The sequence below is a fragment of the Strix uralensis genome, chromosome 10, assembly GCF_047716275.1.
Source record: "Strix uralensis isolate ZFMK-TIS-50842 chromosome 10, bStrUra1, whole genome shotgun sequence".
Taxonomy (NCBI): Eukaryota; Metazoa; Chordata; class Aves; order Strigiformes; family Strigidae; genus Strix; species Strix uralensis.
In genome coordinates, this window is record NC_133981.1 from 12,353,830 (window position 1) to 12,372,188 (window position 18,359).

The following is an 18,359-nucleotide window of genomic DNA, read 5'->3' on the forward strand; positions in this document are numbered from 1 at the left end:
GGCGGGAGGCTAGGTGAGCTGTCTGTTATTCATTTCTGTTTTGAAATTTAAGTTTTCATTCAGCCTGCTCAGTGTTCTGCCTGGCTGAACCGTATTTCCCACGCAGCTTTCTGGAGTCACCAGCATGCTGAATTTTTCTCACTGTAGGTCTTGAATGGTAGTTGGCAGCGAAGGAAGCTGAACTGCCTTCTCTGCAAGTCTGACGTACAGGATCGAGCTAGTGAAACGCAGCTTTGCTGGAGTCTTATTGGCAGTACTGAGATGAGAGCCTTCGTCATCCAGCTGTCCATCCTGCAGTGATGAGCAGTGTTCCCTTGCTGCTTGAGAGATACTGAATACACAGGAAGAAGATTTAGACAAGGAGCATCTAAAGCATCTGAATGATGCTTACCCATTTGGTGCTAGCTTTTGTTGTTTCTGTTAGCAGGAGTGAGTTGCTAATGAATTGTTGCCTCTGCAAAGCACTGTTAGAAGTTAAGGTTAGAAGTGCCTGTAATTAGTCAAAAGCAACTGTAATCCTCTTAATGAATTTCCCGAGACTTAGCTTTGGACTGTCCTGGATGTATAGAAGCACAAACGTTTGGTGACAAACACGGTGGAGTTTGATTCAGGAAAACATTTTTCACCTTGAATGTGCTGACACTTGCATAGCTGAGCTGTCAAGCAGTTCCTCTTTGCTCTCTCGGTTTTGCTTCTGCACCATGTAGCTTATGATTTCCTGGTACAGCACACAGCCATGGGAAGGTGTGATCTATATTCTTGGATATTCCAATTCAGCTTGAGATTAACATGTTTATGCTTCAGGGTTTCCATTTTTCTGCCTTATAAACCCAGCTGCTTTCCCCAGTAAACTTCAGGAAACCATACCTAGGTTTTACTTTTGCAGAGGTATGAACAATATTCTCAAGTTTTTTCCTGTTTACATTTTTGTGACCAAATTTGATTTCGACTTACCTCTTGACTTGGTGTGACCATGAGGTGTTTCACTTTTTGTGGGGGAGCAGGTAAGTGCACTGTGACCCTCTGGGGATCTCATGTGTGTCAAACTCTTCAGTCTGTTCTGTAGAATCTCACTTCTCTGTCGCTTTTAGGACAGAGTGAAGTTCTGTGCTGCTTGCAATAGCAGTAAGTTGTACTAAAAGCTTCAGTTATTTTACTTAAAATAAGGCTTTATATTTTGAAAGAACTTACAGTTCAAAAATATTTTCAATTTAGGTTATTTACTTAAGAAGACAAGAGATAAATATGCCAAGTACCCATACTGAGGAGGTCTTACAGGTACTGTATCCAAGTACCACATGGAAGTCACTGGTCAAAGAGGAAGCCAGCCTCAACCCAGAAGTTAAATAATTTCACTTCTCATTTTCTGGGTAGCCTGTTCTTCACGGGGCAAGAGTCCTGACTAAAACAGTGGTATCTCCTCAGCTGTAAGCTCAGGGAAGTGATGCTGTAAGTACTTCTGTTTGAGAGCAGTCAGCAGAAAAATAGTGAGGCTGCCAGCATAGCCAGCCATAAAAATGTGCTGTTATGAAAGTCAGACCTTGCCAGTTGTCTTCTGGGAGCAGTCTGTGACACTGACGTCTTCCTCCATTCCCACATTGCTGCTGGAGATGAAATACCTTGTCCTTCTTGCTGCAGAATTTGGATTCATGTTTCAAGATGAAGTATAGTACTTAATGTGTCAACACCTGAGTGTGATTTCTCTTCTTCAATTATTGATGTATTAATAGCACCTCCAGCTGAGTTCTTTACATTGCTGGGTGGAGATCAAGGTGCCAGTGCTAATCTGTCAAGCTCCTTGTGATTTGGGATCTGTCTGTATAAAAATCTCCAGTCTTTCCTGCATAACTTTAAAGTTTGTGATCTAAATGCTAGGAAATAAGTGAGTTGTTGGTGAAGGTTCTGGATTCTGAAAACTGCTTTGCATTTTTTATGATCCAGAAAGGAATTTGCTGCTTTGAGGTCAGTCTTGAAAAGCACCTACTGGTTTTTTAGGAATAAGCTGGAAAATATCAGTTTGTTTCCTTCACAACTGACTGGCTGGGGTAGGGAGTTGCAAAAATCCCAAAATTAGCATTTAGTGGCCCTTAACAAATGCAACCAGTATAAAGAAACCTTGTGTTTCTCACCTAGAAAAAGTATTGTTTGTAAATATACCTATGCTGATTTTTTTTTCTCATTTGCTTTTAAAAAAAAAAAAAAAACTGGCACAGGTAGGAGGCTGTTTCTTATGCACTGCACTTGCCTTTTAAACTTCTGACTTTGTGGTCATAGCAAAGGACAAAATGCACTCAGTGTTTGGTGTAATTTTGTGGAAGCTCAGGTGGAGGCTTGCTGCCAGCTGGTAACTGGTAACTGAGCGGTTTGTGCCTCTCCCTTCAGCTGGTCTGGGTGCAGCCTAGCAGAGATGCTGAAAAGTCTAAGCTCCTAGCTCTTATTAAATACTGTTACCTTGCTGTGAAAGTCAAAGCGTTGAGGTTGGCGTGTCTCCTGTGAATGTTTCAAACACTGGAATAGCCATTACACGTTGACTGACCCTAAATGCAGTGTTCCTTGAAAACTTTATTCTGTTAAACAACTTATTACTCAGTAAAGTGAGTTACTTATGTGTTAGGACTAACACTTCCTTCATACCTTATTTGTGAAAATAATCAGTGCTGAGTTCTCAGTGTTGGCAATTATCTGTTTTGATTATATAATATACAGAAGTTCAATGAAAACATAACTCATTGTGTTTTGGTTGAAGAGTCTTTCTGTAGCTCACAGGCAGATTTTCAGAGTAAGAAATCACCTCCAAGCTCTACTGACAGCAGAGAAACTATGACATTGCTAGAAAACACTGCTACAGGATCCTCTCCTGCTTTAACTAGAACAAATGATCTCTGAGTCAGATTTTATTAAGGATACAGAAAGCTTTGCTGTGCAAAAGCAATCTGGTAGCACTTAGACCTTGTATTTAGTGAATGTCAGCCCTTTTATTTGTCGAGGTTAAAAATTATACGAGAAAAAATAAACACAGAGCTTGTAGGCATGAGGAAGTGAGAGAGCTGGATGAGGGAGCAACCATCCTGAAAAGGAAAAAATCTTAGCTATAGCTACAAAAATCCTTTCCCTCCCCTTCAGAGCAGCGCATGATCTCTAGCCAGCACCAGTTAACTTTAAACAACCCCAAGAGGCAACAGTTCAGGCTGGTGGTGGCCCAGCAGCCTCTGGGAGCGGGATGGGGGCTCAGTACGAAAGGGTTGGTTTGTGTTAGGGATTCCAGCCCACGACTGCTCCTTATGCTGTAAAGCTGTGTTGTATTTTCAAAGAAACAAGAATAAATCTCTGTATTATTAGAATGTAACCAGCACCTTTGTGGAAAAAGGAAGAGTTTGGTCCCCTCTGTGTAAACCTCTGAAGTGAAATTGTTAGAGCCTGATGATGCTGGGATGCTGAGCATGACCAGAGAGAGGACTGAGCTGGATATTTACTTCAGTGGTTTTCCAAACACCTCTCAAAAAAGCAGAAGTTGCAGTACTGATCTGGTGAATGCTCCATCAGCCCTGCCTGGAAGTTTCGATTAATCAGCACCAAAGGCTTCAAAGAAAGGCTGAAGTACCAAGTGGTGGATTTGTTATTTTGCTTGGTCACAGATGGCTTCAGCACAGACAGAGAGGACTTTCTCAAGTACAGCATTTTTGTTAGTTTAACTAGATGTTTTTGCCTTTGACTTCTCATTCATGTCTTTAACATCAGTATTAAGTAAAAGTGGTTTTTGGAGCATACACGTACATGCAGCTTTTCTGGGGTTATGTTGACTTAGTTATGTCCTTCAAAAGTGCATTTTCCATATTGATTAAAAAGCAAATAATGTATCCCGATATTCATGTGATCACGAAAGCTGATAAGAACTTGAGGTACTGTACTACAAGAGTAACTCAGTTAACACATTCTTCTGGGAAGCAAAAATTGTGTCTTCGCTGGTTGCTGTAGGAGCATTTGGCTGTGGAAACGGATGGTGACCGCATGCCCTGTGTGTACTTGGTACTGAGCAACATGCAGGAGGATAATCCTTCCCTGCTCTGAAGTACCTACTGTCTAAATAGGAATGGCAACACCCTACAAGCTAATGTCTTAAGGATTGGAAGGTAAAGTCTGAAGGCAGTATAGATTTTACAGATAATTCTTGGTTATCATTGACAAGTTTTAAAATAAGCTAAGAATTTATAGCCTCCCACTCCTTGTCAGGCAGATGGCCTTGGTCATGGAAAATGACAATGAGGAGAAGATCCTTCAAATATAATCTACAAGATTTAATTCCAAATATATTTTTTTCCATATGCTGTCAGTCATGTGCTTAAAGTTTTAGTGTTTTGTGAAGATTTGAGAAACTTAACATGATAATTTTGCTCTGGGATCAGAATTTGTCTGCAGAGAACTCTTTGGAGTTTAGCAGTTGATTTGTCTTAGTCTCCTTACAGGTTTGCTTGTGTGTGTACATATACATACAAATAAAAATTGCGAGAGAAGGGAGTACACTATATATAGGTGATATCATATTTAACTGTTGCTTATGTTATCAATATCCACTAATATTTCACATCAGCTTCTTTTGATATTATATTTGACACTTAGCTTCTAATTTTTGTCTGATGTGAAAAATTGAGAGGGTGTTTTTTATATTCATGTGTTTTTAGTATTTAGCTGAAATTATCCTGAAAGGTCAGCCGCCATCACCATAGTTTTTCAGTCTTCACAGTTCTTAATGCTAAGTGATAGTTTTCAGGACCTTGAAGGCAAATGGGTAGCAGAGAAAGCTGTAAAGGGGACAAATGTTATTAGTACTTTGCCTCTATGAAATGTTTGATCGAGGGGAAACCCTGCAGCAGTGCTGAGGCTAAACTCATTTCAGGCTGTATTTCCAGAGGGGTGCTACAATTCATTTGTGCTGCCTCTGCACCCCAAGCCAGCATACATTAAATGGGAGGCAGAAGAAATGGGGGAGAGGGAGTAGCTCAAGGGAGAGAGAAATGCCCTTTGCAGGGGATTTCTGTTTGCAGAAATTTCTTTCAGCTTTCTGTTAAAGCTTTCATAACTGATAGCTTGCATACATTTGTGCTGTGTTGAGGATCTTTGTGATCCTTTGCTGAGGTTTGTTCCTGCCCAAAACGTGGCTGTCTGACAATAACTGGGAAGGGATTGAGTGGAGGTGTCTGCTTCTCGTGCAAAATTAATTCCATCTTGCTGTACTGTGCTTTTCCTTCAGGTACTCCCAATGTTTACATTTTCTGTTTTCTTTATTGTACTTTTTCTGTGCAGAAACTACTGGATTTGTTGGTCTGCTCTGTGTTTTTATAAGTATATGGGCATTGCTTTGGCCCTGCAGCTACCATAGCTGTAAAACCACAATTGGAGGTAGTGGGGAGGGGGTGCAAATTGTATGATCTGGAGTAGGAAAAAAAAAAAGACCTTGAGGTTTTACTAAAACCTTGGATTCGTCACACAAGTCCATTGCCACAGCCTGTTTTGCTTGCTACCCATGCAAAAGTGTTGAGAGTCCTGAGTTAAAGAAGTGCTATTGAAATGGTGCGGTCTGAGATCCCAAACAGTTAACTACTCTAAAGAGCAATGTGATATCTGTGCAGGGTTTAAATTATGGCTAATACAGGATTAAAGTTAAGCATTGTGTTGGGAACTAAACATCAAAGTACTCAAAAAATAAAAAAAAAAAAAGGGGGGGGGGGGGTGGCATTGAGTTGCAGCCTTAGACTTAAACTCAGTAACTTTAAAAGAAGAACTTTTATCCTTCAGATATTTTGAAGTGCCTGTCACTTAATGTTCCTTCCTTCAAGTCGTGGTTAAAGGCTCATTTCAGAAACCCACAATGACTCAGCTACTTTGAATATCTGTTAAGTTAGCATGTGGCTCATGTTGGAAGCCCTAAGATTTTCTCCCACCTCCAAAGATGGTTTTTATTGGTGGATACTTTATTGGAGGTATCTTTTGCACTATGTTAATTTTAAACATACTTTAAATATTTAGATTTTTGAAGAAGTGTAAAGGCATAGTGCCCTGATATTGATAAGCAGAAAGGAGAACATTTGTTTATAAATATTTATTATTTTGCAAATGCAAAGGTAAGTTTAGATTATTTTTTTTCATATTTGAAAGTGACACCTCCAGAAACAGTGCTGTCTAATGTTTATTGCAGTATAATGCTGGATTATGCTGATCTCTTCTGAAGGACTGAAAATGTTCCTTGGATACTTTTTTGGATTGAATAAGTTAACTTGAAGAAATGAACAGTTCCTGCTGTGGTCCTTTGACCTCCTCAGATCTTTGTGCTGGTCAGATGGTGCCTTCAAAATAGTCCATGGACATCCTTGCACACATGAGTATGAACATCCTGTCTTTCTGGTTGTGACCTCAGATAAATTTTGTGTTCTTCTGTACAGCACTGCATGTTCTTGAGGACAAGACCTGCCTTGGTCTGTGTTTTGTGTTCTCAAGCTCTTTGGGAGTGGTATGAGTGGCTTGGAGAGAGTTGGTTCTGGACAGAGCTTTTGCAAATCTGTTGGGTGGCCTGGTGAGAGGTGTTTCTGAACACATCGAGGGGAATTTTTGAGCAAAACCTATGTAAGTAGACATAAAACACAACTAGTAGATTGTACAGGAAGGAACTATGTGAATCTGTTCTTTGATGTGGTAGGGCTGCAATATATCTTTTTATCCTTATTCAGTGGACAGAAGCTGAGGGTGGTAGGAGGAATTGATGATAGCGACCAGATACTTGTGATGATTAAGAAAAGCAAGGTGTTCAGTGGAATAACCCTTCCATAAGATGTAGCGATCTACAGGATGACTTCTTTAATAGTCTGAGATTGAGCTTCCTCAGGCAGCATCCTGTGTGGGTTTTCTGTGCTTACAAGTCTGTGGCACAACCAGCTGTCAGGTTGGGCTTTTTAGATTCATATGGAGCCAATCCAACCTCTCTATTAAAATGTATGCAACTGACTGAATTGCTGAAGTGGACATCTTGCTTTGCAATGATTCTTGATTACTAGCATCATGCTGGTGCTAGATCAGAGGACACAGAAATAATCCCTTATTCATTTTTCTCTGTATTTCCCTGTTGGTACATAGAAGTGTTGCCATGGAGGAGAGCGTGGGGTGGGAGTAGGCAGGAACCAGCTGCTTTAGGGCCACGCTGGGAGGAAGACTGGGGGAGGATAATGCATGAAGTCTGCTCTTGCGAACAATCCTAGGAACTTCTTGCTGTCAAGTGTTGCGTGCATTTGTTACGGAAGAGCTTTGAAGGCACGTAGGGAAGGGTGGGTCTTTTAAAGGGAGGAAACTGGCTTTCTCTGCCCTACTTGGGAGGGAAGAAGTTACAGAGCTAACGTGCATGGTGGACTTCATGGGCCTTTGTTTTTAGTCAAGAGTGCCTTGGCAATCTTGGGTGCCTTTATGCATTGTTTAAACAAGTACTGCTTTTATATGATGTGGCCCTGCAAGGGTGTGCAGTACAACTGCATTACTTCTTTAAAAGTGCTTTGCAAACTTTTAATCTAGCCAGCACAATAACTTTGCTGATAGTTAAGTAACACAACTTTACCTGGAATATGCTTGTGACCTGGCCAGATGGATATTAACACCTGTTGATCTCTTCTCATGAGGTCAGATGTTCCTACAGGTAGCTTTGGGTAGCTGTGTGCTGTTTGAGGCTAAGATTTGTTATCACTTTGGAAGCCTTTCCCTCTTGTTCATATACCTGCAGAGCAGCAAATCGACAGTGCAGGACTGGAGGTAAGGGTGGAATTACACGAAATACCATAACTGCAATTGGATAACCCCTTCTGTTTCCTTCTGTTCATATTATCTTTTTGTAGATGTAATGCAGTGGTCAGTTGTGAGGATGACTGAGTACAGGTTTAAGAAAAGTGCTTCTCAACTGCTTCCATGCATTAGGAAGTGGAAATCCCAAGTACCAAGAGATCAAGGAAGACAGTGTGATGTGATATTCATTCTGCGTGCCTGGCATCTCTGCCAGTGTTCTAATCATTTTGACCCATTTTTGCTACTGTTTTCCAGTGATTTCTGAAAACTTTTATTGTAAATCTACTGGATCTTATAAAATGGAGAGAGCAGGGATAATTTCTTCATCAGATTTCATTAAATAGAGCAACAGGGTGTTCTGTTGCTGAACTAAAGGATCCATCCTTGCTACATCATTGTGGGTACATCAGCAGTTTAAATATTTTTAGTAAAAAGAAAAGTTGATTTGTATACATGACAAGCATATGGCTTAAGGCTTCTACTCAGCAGTTATTTGGATGTATTTATTAGTAAAAGTACCATGTGGGGATGTTTGACAAGAAAAACTGGTTCTCTGGAAAAAGGTTGGGGTTTATGAAGTTAATTAGTATTCCACGAGCAGCTCTCATGTGAAGGCTGAAAGCTTTCTGATTTTAGCGGTCATTTGTGTCCCCAAACGTGGGTTGTCTGAGAGTGTGGGCTATCTGATGACAATTTTCAAGACCTGTTATTGTAAAGAAGTGGAGATAATGTGCATGAGAACTATAATATTTGTCAATGTTTGTAGTAGTGCAAGTTCAGGGATGGAATACGAAAATTCTGTTATATCCCTATTCTGGCAGGTCGTGTGCTGTGACCTACCATCACGCTTCCAGCCTCAATATTTCCTTTTAAAAAACATGATTATCCTCACCGTGTCATAGAAGCATTTTGGCTCAGAAACTTGTGCTATACAGTGCACATGATTCTCCAAAGCTTTCCTTGAGCAGCTCATCTGTTTCTCTTGGAGTACTGAGTCTTTGTAATGTTTTTAACCATACTTTAAATGGCTTCATCTTGTAAAAGCCTTCAAATCTTTTTGAATGACCAAGTGGGGAAAACTGTATAGTGGAAGCACCCCTATGCTGCCACAACGCAGGAGGAGGCAAGGCACTAATGACCACTTAAGATCTTTAATAGTCCTCTGTTTCTATGATGTTTGAAGATCATAGAAATATGATTTGCTGTGTATGAGTTTGTACCAGCCAGTATCTCTTGGTTAAGTCTCATAATCTTTCTTTTCTTAAAGTTTTTCATTTAACTTAATGTGTAGTATGGCTAGTGCTCTGATATTTAGTAAGAAAATAATGGATTTGTGCCTGCGGATATCTAATGAGCAGTTTGTGTATTTGAATGCAGAAGTAGCAGGCTTCTTGAATATTTTCAAAGGGCAAATAGAAGGCATGCTCAGTATCTTGAAGTTCACCTTTTAAAAATCCAGACATATAGCAGACAAGTAAATCTAAACCACTGCTTCTAGTGACTTCTTTTTCATACTGTGAGTAACTTGGTAAAATTGAAAGTCAATGAGGAAAGTCCCAAGTACTCATCCAGAACTGAAAGCTCAGGAAATTACAGATAATCGACTTCTCACATCTTTGTCACTCCGTTTGTTTTGAATAACATATATATCCTCAGGTGTCTTGAGGGGAGTTTTTGTTCTGCTTGTATTAGTTATCTTTGAATAAGGTCCAGATATTTAATCAGTATAGTTGGCACTTTCCATGATTAAGCCTTTGGAAGCATCAGTGTCTGGGTTTCATTTACAATTTGCTGAAATGTAGTCTTTAATCCTGAACTCCCAGGCATAATCTGTTTTTTCAGCATCTCTAATATCAAGAATACTTGCAATCCATTTTTCATAAGTCAAGTCTAGTTTATTGTGTGAGAGTCATTTGTTGGTTCAAGAGGCTGATGTACTTGTTTTTCCAAAAGCATGTGTGAAAATTGTTGTGGGTAAAAATTATTGCTGGGGCCTACAGATGAGTAACATAGTCAAGTGCTACCTCTTACTACTGCAATTTTCCTCTGAAGTCATAAATCTAGAACGCATTGTTTCAGACCTCCTCCATGGGGGACTTGGCATGGGATGGTGTATTGAGTGCCCTTGTAGCTGTCTGTGCCAAGGGCCATTTTTTAGTGGTTAAAAAAAAGCAACTGGCACCGTAACAGGTGAAATGACACTGTTCATATGTCACCATTGATGTAGTTCTTGTAAACTGTTAAATTTACAGCGGAGCAGGAGAGGGCTGCAGTAATTTTTGAAACACTCCATCACATCTGTGAAACCAGTGGGGTTAAGTCCTGCCTCTGAAGTCTTATTTGGTCTGTGGGACCTAATCTGAGTGGGGCTGCCTTGACTGTGAGTCACTATTTCAGGCTGTGCCAGCGTCTCCCCACCACAGGATTTCATCTGCCTGCACTGTGGCTCGGTTCCACTCTGCAGACCAACAGTTGCAAATCGATATTATCAAATCTGTTGGATATAATTGGGGGTTTTTTTGGTTGCTTCTGTTGTTTCTGAATGCCAAGGTTCTGTATAGAAAAGGAAAATTAATCTGAAACCCAAAATCCTGAAAATCAGGGTATAAACCTGATGCAGATCTGGAAGTAAGAGGCTGGACCACCTGACACAACCAGAAAAAGGTTTTAATACAATTATGGTACAATAATAATTGGGGGGGGGAAAAAGGGAGTGATTGAAACAAATGAAGGAAGAGAAGGGACAGGAGCAGACAATGTTAAAAGAGGACTTCAGTGTGTTTTTTTCTGAACTGTGAAGGTTATTGCTGCTTTAAGGCTACTGACAAAGGTGGTATTCATGATTTGAGACGACTATCTTTGCTGACTCTGTGCGGATATGAGTGTAGGATGTGTTCAGACAGTGATGCAGCTGGTGTTATTTAATAGCTCTCACCAGCCCATCCATCACTTTTGAATCCAGCTTTCTTCCGCACTGATTGATATGTTATCGTTATGTCAACAAGGCAGCTTGAAAGATGACTTAAAAACATTGAAAATACCTAATTATTGTTCTTAATGGAAAAGGAAATTTTAAAAATTGATGTAGCACTAGGTGGTTCGAATACATTTGTTTTCTCTAGACTTTTCAGAAACAAATACAGGTAGGGATGTATGTTGTGGTGGCAACGGTCACATCTTGAGGGTGAGATGGTAACGCATGGTCCTGTTTGCTTCCCTTGGCAATGCAAATGCCTCGATGCATTGTTGTTATGGTCCAAGGGTTTCATTACAGTTCCAGCACAAAGATCAACTAAAGGCTGGGAGAATACATGAGTCCTGATGTTAAGGAAAAACTTTCAGTGCTGTAGTGATAGCTAGGTAAAGGTTTAATCATCACTTTTTTCCCCCCTCCTGTTTTTCAGTTGCTGTGAAGGCCTCCCAGCTGTGACTGTCAAATGCCACACTAATGTACAGATTTGCTCATCTTTTTGCAGCTGGCAGGAGAGGGGACTGAAATGAATGGATCTGTTGATTCACACACACTGTGAGAAGGCAACAATTAATAAGCTTTGAAATTCAATGACTGGTAAATACTGAGTTCTTGAAGGTAAATTGGCTTAGTAAGCAAGCAGCATTCAGGGTTGAATGCCCAGGTGGATACTCCTTGGCTTTCATAGAGTGCCGGTGTGACTGCTGCAGGGAGGGAGTGAGAACTAGAAAGCCAAATATTGCAGAAGTAGGGCAGGGGAGCTCCTGATCTGGCTGGCGCGGCTATTGAGACAGGCGTAAGAAGCCTTGAGGTCCATCGTTTGCATGTGCTTATTGTGGTACCAGTGTAATGGGCTTTATTTTGGTTGCTCTTGTCTCATGGATTTCAGGAGATAAGGCAGGCATTGTGAAATTACAGCACCTAAACCCAAACTTCTTAGTCTGCTTAATAGTTGGAGAAGAAGTTAAAGAAATCTAAACCAATGATTTCCTTTATTGGTATGTTTTATTTCCTTGATATATTGTATGAATTTTTGGTGTTCCTGTCACAGGTTCTTAGTCTATTCTCCAGGGTCATAAGCGGTTGTGATAAACTGAGGAGTCCTAGAAGCTGCTATGTCCATTGGACAATAGACACCAAGTTACACCAAGCATTTATTACTGCAAGAGGCTTACATTAGAGCCTTTATGAAACATCCCTTAGAGATGGACGATAGCACGTTCTTCTTTTTTTCTGGAAGATAATGAAGTAGTAGAGCAACCTAAAATAAATTGAATGACATCCATGTGTTTTTATCAACAAAAAAAGAAGAAAAGAAAAAACACACCTCAGTTTCTTTTGAAGTTGAAAAATGAATGTAATTCTCTTTAGTAACAACTCCACCGTTGTGCCTGTCCTCATCTAGTAGAGTATTGGCAGCTTTGTACAGCAGGGTGAAACGTGTGTCAATCCAGGATACACAGTACATTTTTAGGATTTGGATTTTTAGTTTTGCCTGCTCACTGCAGTCAGGTGCAAAGCACTTCAGGAGATGTTAAGTGCCTCATCAGCCTCTTTTTCCAGACATAATCTATGGTGACCCTGTTGCCTATTTAGAATGACGGCATTGCATTGCATTAAAAAAAACAAACCCAAACTCCAGTAAGAATGTGCTGTCGGCTCCTGCCGGCTGGGATAAATGCCTTCAGGCCTCTGCTGGCAGGCTCTGCTTCCGCTCATGGTCGCTGAACATTTGTTCTTCCCATTTGCAATCCGGTCTAGTGAAGCTGGCTTATTCACATTTCTATTATCCAGCTGTCTGGCTTTTTTAATACAGCATGGCTTTGCTGCTTTGGCTTCCAGCTCTCACTTGCCTTTTTTGGTAAAGCAGTGCTCTTAAGTGGTTCCTGGAAGGGGCTGTTTTACTAGTTTAGGGACTATTTTCCGCTTTCATTTTTGATCTCTAAAGCTATAGATTGTGTTGCAGCAGCAGTGCTGGCATAGCTTAACTCTTCAGTGCTGTCGTCAAACTGGAATATTGTGCTGTTGGAAGTGCTTGAAGTGTTTTATTTTCTGCTGTAACACACTGGTATGCTGCTACGGACAATTTGAGCAGAGGCAATATACAGCAGCACTTGCGTTTACAGTGTGTGTGTATATATATATCTTGTCAGCATAATCTACTTTTTAAAATGACAACCCGAGTGCAGTCTTCAGTGCTAAGGCTACATTATGGAGGACTTGGCCAAATTTTAATTAGCTACATGACTTGTTGGTGTCTTCTGTGCTCTCTTCTTGAGAAGGGGAGTGGCGTAGAGCGACAGAGTGAACTTGGTCAGATTGAGTAGCATCATTTGATAGGCTTCAGCAAGAGCATCTCTGGTCCCCTGCCAAAAGGATGGTGACTGTTTAAAGTAGAGAGGAAGAGGCCTCAGTAAGTGAGGTGAAAGACTCCAGCCAAGCCTAGGAACAGAAAGCAAGGAATAAAGCTTTCAGAAAACAGATGTGGACACGGGTGTTTTATTCTGTTTCCCTGGGAGTGCGGCACGGTTCAGCAGCATGACTCTGCTCTATTCTACTCCAGGGTGGTGTTTCCTATAACTAAGGCAGGTCTGGGGTCTTTTTGCGTTTATCTTTGCTTTGCTAAGCTCTTCAAATAGTGCTGCTCAAGTCCATCTATAGCCAATTTACTGGAAGTCTGAACATGTGTGGCAGCACATGTGTTGGATGCTGTCTGCTACTGCCAGTGTAGCACTGGGTGTCTGCTGCCACACTGCTGGTAACTGCATTTTTCACTGCTAGCTGTTCTCTGCAAGCCCCACAGACAAGCAGATGACTTGAGAATTCACTCACAATTACTTTGAAAATTGGAGAAAAGATCTGAAAAACGGTGTTGCAGTTCAGTGGGGGCATATGTCAAAGACTGAACTTAATTGATTGCATCCAGGGAGGAGGAGGATGGGCACACGGGGCAGTGTGGTAGGAAAGGATCTGGGGATTGCAGGAATCTGAGTTTGAATAGGAGTCATCAATGCTGTGCTGTTGCAAAAAGTGCAATTTCTGCGTTGGAATATGTAAAAAGAAACATTGCCAAAAGACATAGTAATTATTTTTTCTAATTTTACTTCCTGGCAGAGCCTCAAGTCAAGTATCTTGTTTAGTACTGCACCTCATACTTCCAGAAAGATATGGGCTAACTAGAGAAAATCCAGAGGAGGGTAACGGTCAGGAACAAGACTGATGAGACTTGCATCTCAGTAGTTGTGGACAGGGACAGAGGAGCCTGCATGCCCATGTGGAGAGGGAAAGAATTAATGGGTTTAAATTGTAGAAGTAAATAGGTTAGATACAGAAATAGTGGAGTGTCAGAAGAGGTGACTTCAGGAGTTATGTAAGGAATGGAGCAGGAATAGTTAATTCTGCCTCTGGGAGGGAGGGATGAGCTAAGTAAGCTTTCTGAGGGTCTGCCAGTATCTGTGAGCCTGCAGTTTTGGCAGTTATGGAGAAGGCGGTGGGGCCAGGGACTGGGAAGGTGACGCTCGGTGCGGAAGGAAAGAAACCAATGAGCATTTCAGGCAAAGGATCCCAAGCACTTCATTAGCGTGAGAAAAATTAAAGCACTGAATTCAGTTGTATTACTTCTTCAGTTCTTCCAACCTAGACTTCAATAATATTATCAAATATTTATTTAACTTCCCTATATCTTATTTTTTGGCCACATGGGTTTTCTTTAAGCCAAATGCATTTAAAAGCTGAAAATTGAGTTACTTTATTGAACAGCTGAAAAATTTGCCTTTTGTTTTACGTGATGGTGTGGTAGCTCGTTTCCTACAACACACACACGCAAAGCTTTCTTAAATAGAAACGACTTTTATTATGCTGTTCAGTCACGTCAACTCTGCTAATAGCACAACCGTATTCTTTCCATACTGCTCAACATTGATGCTTTCAGAGGGTGTTTGAAATTTGATCTTTCTTGTTCTTCCTGTGCTCAGACTGTCCAAGCCATTCCCCACCACCTGCCCCCGCTTCCTTCCCCATTTTGAGCAGTAACTTTATTCCGGAAAAGCAGGAACAAGTGAGGAAGCAAATGTGAAAATGAAATCCAAGGGGCGAGCAGTCGAAATAAAATGGAATATAGCCAGCAGATGAATAAACTTTGATTTGTTGCCGGGGTAAAATGCTACCCACGTAGACTGAAAAGACCTGAAGATTGTCAGGAAGAATGTCCCAGGGTTCGTGTTCTGAGACTTGTGTTTCAGTGTCTTGCAGGGACATTTATCATGGAAACTATTAAATGGGAGGTATGGAATGGTTTCGTGAGTGAAGAATACAGCTCTCAAGGCTGGGAAAAGGCTACAGCCACAACAGTTTACTTAAAAATGCTTCTGCAACTCTTAAGCACATTAGTTTGCTGAATTCCCTTTTATATAAAGCATGACTGCTTCTCCTTGTAGAGTGCAAAACCTGATTTTCAGTACACGTGGGAGAGAGAAGGGGTTGGCCTTTGGACTTGCCTCTTGGCAAGGTTTGCCACTAGGCCTGGATTTCTTTTTGTGCTGGACCAGAGGCAGAGGTGAACTTAAGACAGTAAAAACACTGACTGAAACCAATAGCTTCCTTGGGATCCTGGGTTAGCTCAGATTAATGTATGCAGTTGTGAACTCTTGTCTTGAAGATTTTTTCTTTTTTCTTTTTCCCTCTCCTCAACACTAAGAGTTTTCTGGTTTGTATTTGTTACTAGCCAGGAGCCATTGTGGTGCTTTGACTTTTTCTAGAGGTTCTTGAGATTATTCTTAAGTAGCTTCTCTTGGTCTAAGTCTTTGTGTCCAGAAATTAGGCCTGTTCCGTAATGCTTTCAAGGATACTCAATGCATTCATTCTCTGTCCTTAACGGTTTTCTCTGAGGCAACGCAGTGGGATTTTTTGTCTTCATCTATCTCTTGTGGCTCTGTATTGCCCATCCAGAGACAGGTTATCCATCACAGTGCCACCGCTCAGCAACAAGGTGGCCGCCAGTTTTCTTGCACTCTTTAACCTGTCATATGCTAAATGCATAGATGTTAATTGCATCAGGGTTGTTTTTTTCTTTCTACTTGTGGTGCTGTCCCTTCTGGCTTTATGTTTTCACAAAGCATATTCACTCAGCATTGCTCGTACCAGAGATTGAAAAACGAATCTGGTCTTTCCTGCAAATGTTTTCTTTTGGAACTGCCTGTATATCCAGTGTCTAAATATTTCTCCCTTTTTGAGTAGCAGTTTTCTTCTTGAAGGAGACCAAAGAGGTTACATGCAGAAATAAAACAAACGCATGTATTCTGAACTCTTTGGTACCTAAGATGTTTACTTAAAGGTGCATTTCTCATGTTAGTCTTTTGGTAGTTTTTTGGGCACTTTGCTACCATTTGGTCTTGAGGGCTTTGGAGGATGTTTGTTGGTAGTGTTGTGACTTGTTCGTGCTTTGGGTCTTCATTTACCCTGAGACATGGCACTGTGTCCAGAGCCTCAGGAGGTAATTTTCCCTGAAGGTGAGGAGCTATGTGTTTGCTCTTCCTTGTTGGAATGAAGTTATCTTGATCAGTTTTTGCTGAAGGGCAGCCTTAAACCACAGCAAATTTCAGTGCATCTAAAATGCTGTGTTTATTATTGCAAAGTTACTAACAGTGTTGTGTGGAGTCACATGCTAATTTGCTACATGTTCAAAAAAACGTTGCTTTTTAATTGATGCTGCATTAATGAATACTGTTGATTTAGTAGGCGTTGATATCCAGTGTCCAGCTCTCAGGTCTATAATTTTTCACTCTCTGAAATAACTGTTGCAGTCTTCTCCCTTTGGTTTGATACATCAGCTCAAAGTTAAAAACAATTGCATTATTTCCTATGTTGTTGCAGCTTGAAGAAATGAAGTAGCGATTTCCAATTGGTAGAACTGCACATAAATGAGTACAATGGCAAGAGGGTGGTTACCTTCATGTCTTGCAGATATAAATTGAGGGTGGTTATTTTAACATAAAAATTAAAATATATTTAGATCATAAATCATGCAGGCTCTCCATTTAAATGCTGGCTGCAAGGGTGATTTTCCTACTTTATTCTGCTTTAAAAAGAAAAGCATTGAAAGCCCTTGAAACAGGCAAGATGCAACAGCATGCAGAAGGGAAGTAACAGATTTCACAGCAGCAACCTCTAATATATTTTGCTGTGTAATTAGTTCAGTGTTTGAATCCTGAATGATTGGGTTGCTTTGCAGTGACATGTGCAATAGTGAGAAGATCTTTGGGCTTGGAATACAAATGCCCTTCTCACCTGCGTTTAAATTTTCCCCACTTGTGACATGGCAGAACTCTTGGCAGCATGAAATTTGACTTCAGTCATCTTCTTCCACTGGGCTAAAAGTGTACAGTTCAGGTTGGTTTTCTTGTTTTGCTGGACCTGTTTCCACAGCAGGAGAGGGCTCTGCCAGGACACCATTTGAAATGGTTTGCTGTGCTCCCAGCAAAGCTTGTTCGCTGCAGATGGAAAATGAAAGGATGTCTTCTCATCACAAAGACAGTAATTTCAGTAGGATCAGGTTCTTTTTTTCTCCCTCTTTATGGAAATGCAGGAATGATTAATAATCAACACATTTCTGTAGCTGCTTTTGTTCTATATTCTTTGAACCTCTTAGGCTGTCATCTATTCATTTTAAACCTCAGAAGGAACAAGTATAGAAATAGATGATGGGGCTTCTGAGGAGGTGAAGCTTGCCTGTGATTGAATATGTGCGTTTTGTATTCTGTATGCCTCCTGCGTGAAAATATTTCACTTAAACACAGAAGAGGTCTTCATTTTGTCTTTAAATAAATAATCTCTTCATCCTGTGGAGTGTTATCATCCTTGTGAGCCTACTAAAGCTGTGCAACTTTCATAAATATGAAGTCAAAAACTTCTCTTGGCAATATTTCCATCATTGCCAACTATGTTAATTCATCTTCTTTGCTGCTATTTTTTATATCTAAAATAAAAATTAAAAAATACTCTCCTTACATTTATTCTCTACTGTGAGCTGGCTTTGGCCTTGGGGAAATATCAGGTATCTAAGTATAGAAAAGTCTGAAGAGAAACTGCTAAATTTCAACAGGGAATTGCTAATTTTCTTTTAATTTTAGTATTGCTGCGCAAAAATGAGTTTGATATTTTTTTTTTTCAAGTAACGAAGAAACAGCTGTGTTGGTGTTAAATATTCAGTGGGGTTTTTAAGTGACTTACTTAAATATCTTCATCTTTATAGATTTACCTCATCTGAAAGTACTCTGAAGTATGATTTCTGAGAGGGAATAACTTTTCTTGACTCTTACCTTTCTCCAGTTGGCATTTCATAAAGTCTGTGTCTCTGTGAAAAATGAAATGACGCACCTTTTTGTTGCCAACAAAATATTTGATGCCTGCTTTCTCTAACTGCAGAGAAGTTGATGAAGACTTTCTACTAAAGGCTTAAAATAGCCAGGGGAGATTTGGAAAAAATGATGAGTGGTGTATTACACAACCAGCCTAGCTGAAGCTAAAAGTACTTCCAGATCATTTAGAAACAAGCATGCTAGAGAATGGCAGA

General features: G+C 40.4%; 1 protein-coding gene across 7 annotated transcripts in view; it reads left to right on the top strand.

Annotated features, from left to right (window-relative positions):
- ITPR1 (inositol 1,4,5-trisphosphate receptor type 1) overlaps positions 1–18,359 on the top strand; it is a 171,735-nt gene that overhangs the window by 21,147 nt on the left and 132,229 nt on the right. The window lies entirely within an intron of this gene.